A 5,083-nucleotide genomic window follows, 5' to 3' on the forward strand; every position below is an offset into this window, starting at 1 on the left:
AACTTTACCAAACTTCCCGAAGCTTCCGCGGACTCAGTACTACTCTAATTCTATTCCACTGGTACTATACTAATTCTAACTTTGGAGAAATGGAGCTTCAATCCTTGCTTGAGTGTGTGTTGTGAAGTGAGGATGAGAGCTCCTTAAATAGGCAGGTATGACGGTTGTAGAGCATGGGAATTGTCGGAAATGCCCCACAACCTCCATCAGGAGTTCATCCGGAGCGTCCACGCCAAACACCAGCCTGAACGGCTGTGATGGCCCAAACGCCCCAATTTTTGGTAGCCCGACTCCTCATTTGCTCCTCAATCCAAAACATGGAATTTTGAGCTTAATTGATCATGTCTTTTCTCAGTTCTCAGCCCACCTATCCATAAGTCTAATCCTCGACCGCATCTGATTGATCGTTTGTCTATTTTCTGTCGATTCTCCTCCACTCATGTGTGCTTCTCCTGCATACAAGTTAGTAGCATAGTATATAGTGGAAGTAGATATTTTATTTGGAATTTATGCATTGCAAGCATAGCCAGTCTTCGTTAACTAGGTAATATTGACAGTCGAAACTGGTTGATAATGACCATCAACAAAACCCCCCAAGCTTGAACCTTTGCTCGTCCCGAGTAAAGGACGAAAGGAACAAAGACTTGGTTATTGATCAGGACGAAAGGAACAGATGCAAGGTATGGGTACTCTCTCTCTCTCAAATCAAATAAGTTTGGCACGGTGGCTTACCCTTACCCCTGATTCCCACGAGACACTTCATTTCCTTGTCTTGAGCGGTTGAGAGATAGAACATCAGTTAGAGCGCTAGTTACCCAATCTTTATTCAACTTTTATTCCGGGAGTTTTTCAAATGATTTTTACAAAAGAAAGCCAAGTTCCTCAAATGATTCTCTAGATCACTCAAAGTGTATGAAAATGGATTCCTCACCAGATTTGTCTTTTTGATTCCTACTATAAGGTTGATATGTGGAGCTTGGTAGGGATCAAACATGGCATACTTGTATTCATATTTATTACTAAGTCAAAAACTTCGACTAAAATAGATGACTAATCATACACAAGATCAAGATCGTGCAAAGTGTGTGTGAATAATATGGTGGAAAATATGATGGGAAACAAAATGTGGGTAAAGAAAATGCTTCAACTTTGTGCTTATGCTTTTCCTCCAAAATATCCTTTAATTTTCATAGAAAGGGTATGGCTACTTTTTCTCTTTTTTTTCCTTTTCTTTTTTTTTCATGTTCCACTTTTGGGATAGCAAGAATTTATTATTTTTCTCATAGCCATACCTTTCCCTCTTTTTTTTTCTTTTATTTTTGCAAAGGATTTTTCTTTGGAAAGGAAGCATGGATGGAGAGCTTATTTGTGGATAATGATGACATGGATATGGTAGATGATATGGATGCTATATCTTCCAGTGTAGAAGCTTAGCATATGCGTGCATATATGTGGGTGTATGATCTTGATCATAGAGCATGAAAAGTATCTACACAAGTCACAAAGATTTGACAAAGTTCAATAGAATTACAAGTAACCAAAATGTATATGGCTTAATCAATATGAATATTTTTGGCTCTGATAGGAATTTATATCAAATGAGGAACTTTCAAATTTATCATTTTGGAAAATAAAACATTCGGAATTCAAGTTAAACTTAGAACAGGTTCATAGCAACTCTTATTTACTATCTCATATCTCGCAACAACCTAGACTCAGATCAGCAAAGTGCAGCTCACTTACCTCAGGTTCCCGGATAATTGTTGGCTACTCTTATTCAATTTTTGAGAGAGTACTTAACCATGAACCATATATGAGAGATATAAAACAGAGCAACTATTCATCATTTCAATATGAAGAACTAAGCATGTCTTACCTAGCGTATTAAATTTAACCTATCTTAAATCTAACCTATCTTTTTTGTATTTTTAGTTTTGCAAATTTTTATGTTGTTTTTAGGTTTACAAATGCATGCAAAAATTTAAACATACAAGTTGAAAGGGAAATATGCAATGTGATACAAGTTACCTTAGTAGGGGAGAGGCATCTTCCCCCAAGCTTAGCTTCTTGCTATGGCTCATGATGGATATCAAATCCCTGGTAGTGGTAAAACGCTTGCCATTAGCTTGCTATTGTTGCATCATAGTGTTGAAGTTTACGGGCTGTGCATCAACAGGCTGCTGCCATTCCCGTGACTGCACAACATGATCTTCCAGCGTGTGCTGCATGTTCCATGCTTGCAGTTTAAGTGTATCCATCCTCCAGGTGAGTTCTCCCATATCCCGGCCGTAGCGGTTGGCGCCGCCGCATCGCCGCTGCCGCAACGCCGGCCGGCCGTCAGAGCTCCTCACCTCGGCAACCTCCTCCCCACCGCCAGCCGGCCTGCCCCAAGAGGAGTGAGAGAGAGAGGAGGAGGAGGAAGAAAAGAGAAACACTCACGACGTGGCATCCTGATAATGTGGGGCCCACGTGGGTCCTACACTGACTCAGCTGCCACGTAGATTAAAATCGGGGTCAAAACTACCGAAGGATCCAAAATGAATGATTTTGTAAGTTAAGGGATGGCATATATCTGGTTTTGCGGTTGTGGGACAATTTTATAACTCGATGAGAAGTCGAGGGACCTTCAGTGTACTTTTTCCTTTGCGCGTACTAAACACGAGGGGATGAGTTGCGAAAGTGACCAAAGAATTCATCCTTAATGGGCCTGTTGACGGGGGGCGCTGATTAGCGACCAGTCGCGCCCCCCGCGGCGCGCGCGGTCACTTCTCCTCTCTTAGTCTCTCTTCTCTAAGGCAATGTATATATGTATGTATATACTATATATACATACGCGCGTGTGTATATATATCTATATGTAGATATATATATATATGTATATATATATATATATGTATATATATATATATATATGTATATATATATATATATATATATATATATATATATATATATATATATATATATATATATATATATATATATATATACATATATATATATACACATATATATATATGGGACCTTAAGGTGCTACATATTAAACGGCACCTAACACAGTGACCAGACCCACCCACTGAGCACCCTCCCCCCACCCCCCTTCAGACTCCACCCACGTTGATTATGTTAGTCAATTTTTGACTAGTACACATCCGCCTGGCTGCCAACTATATATGTAGACAATTTTCAATGGTAATTTATTAACTAACACTTCACATGAGCACATACAGAGTTAAGTTTTAGCATATGGAGTATTTTTTTTAACTCAGTTTAACATTTTTAAACAGTTTTCCCAACCAGAGTATGTTTTCTTTTCAATACGCATGAGACAACATTCTTTTGTACTATATTTTTTTTGTTAACTTACTGAGTTATGTTTTAACTCAAGTTAGCATAACTATCCCCTGATTGTTACACGTCACAGATTTTATATTTTCTAATTTGTTTATGTAATCAAAAAAATTTTTTTCTTATTATATTGTGTTCTCAATATCCTTTGTAAAAATAATTGTTTTTCATATTCTATTCTCAATATCCAAAAAATAAATGTTTGGGGAACCAACTTCTTTTTCCCATGTTGAATAGGTCAGTTATTTTTTAACTGCCATCGAGTTATTATTTAACTCGGCACGCAATGAATTGATAATTATGAGCCCTTTTTTTTTGTCAGTTACAGTGTATACAGTAGTGATTCTTCAGGGACTAGTCATTTCAAACGGTCGTAGTTATCGTCTTCACCACATTTTCCGGTTAGGCTTTTTTCTTCCGGGAAGAGCGATAACTTCTCTCTATTTATATCTTTTATGACATCTTTACAACCGTATATTTTTTTTCTCTCCACCAAATTGTCCGTATTTTCTGGATCAGGGATCTCCTCCATCCACCGCCTGTCAACGATCCAGCGACGGGAAAGGGCGTCGGATCCATCGCCGGTGATGGGAGTAGGTGTGGGGGAAGTGGTGCAAGTGCTCGGCCCTCTCCATCGCTGCCATGCCACGGCGCCATCGGCAGCCTCCTGCTCCGACGCAAGCAGGGAAAGGGGGCGGTGTTGGGATCTGGTGTCTCTTGCCTCCACCGGACATGATCGTTGACGGCCAGTGACAGGGTCATGGCCAATTGGCCATCACCCACGAGCAGCTAGCAGCGTCCATGAAAGGTGCAGCCGACCAGCCGTGCAGCTCAGAGCTGGAGGCCGGCTAGGTCGACCGTCTCTACAACTGCCGACCAGGAGCCAGGATCCAGGGAGGAGGAGGTGGCTGGTGGTAGGATCGATGGTGGAGGAGATGTACGAACCCCAGTGTAGTATTTTTTTTAATATTGTTCCCTATTTTTTCGCACAACAACCATCCACCATTACATCTCTCTAATTTTCCCCATATTTTTTGGATTGGGAGCATCTCTGGCCACCGGCGAGAGGAGCAGGCGGGAGCGAGATCGGCGCTGCGGTGGCCCGGGAGGAGACGGCATGCAGGCGGCTGGCGTCAGGACCGTGGAGGCAACTGTTAGTGATATGCCCTAGAGGCAATCATAGAGATGATTGTATCACATACTATGTTTACATATTTATCCGACTTTATTCCTTGAAATAGATAACTCCTTATTGGTTAATGAATATGTGATTCTTTCATGAGACTCTTTTTATGTTGTTTGTTACTATTCCTAAAGGATCCCTGATCAAATATCATATGTGGAACAAATATGTTTATATGATCAGCACATGTATTAATTGATAATCATGTCTCATGGATCATGGTATAGAAATACCAAATTAATAATATGGACACATGTTGGTGAACATGTTGTTGGATAGACCCAAAATGAGACACTGCAAGAGCCATATGTATTGTGTCATCAGTGATCTCATTGAGTGTTGGTGTTGAATCCTTAGACCTGAGATTATCATGGTTCTCAACATGTGTAGTAGTTTACTTAGGGACTGCTAAACGTTACTTCGTAATTGGGTAGTTATAAAAATAGTTTTCGGGTATGCTATGAAACATGTAGTGGGATATGAATAATTAAGATGGGATTTGTCCTCCTATGGAGAGATATCTCTAGGCCCCTCGATGTTGTAGATTATTGA

At 40.2% G+C, this 5,083-nt stretch overlaps 1 long non-coding RNA gene across 1 annotated transcript; it reads left to right on the forward strand.

Moving 5' to 3' along the window:
* The first annotated feature begins 3,836 nt into the window (after window positions 1-3,836).
* LOC136355966 (uncharacterized) lies at window positions 3,837-4,625 on the forward strand. Its single transcript, XR_010740572.1, has 2 exons — window positions 3,837-4,285; window positions 4,395-4,625. It is a non-coding gene; the product is annotated as an uncharacterized lncRNA (long non-coding RNA).
* The last annotated feature ends 458 nt before the right edge of the window (window positions 4,626-5,083 follow it).

This window comes from Oryza sativa, chromosome 4, assembly GCF_034140825.1.
Source record: "Oryza sativa Japonica Group chromosome 4, ASM3414082v1".
NCBI classification, from domain to species: domain Eukaryota; kingdom Viridiplantae; phylum Streptophyta; class Magnoliopsida; order Poales; family Poaceae; genus Oryza; species Oryza sativa.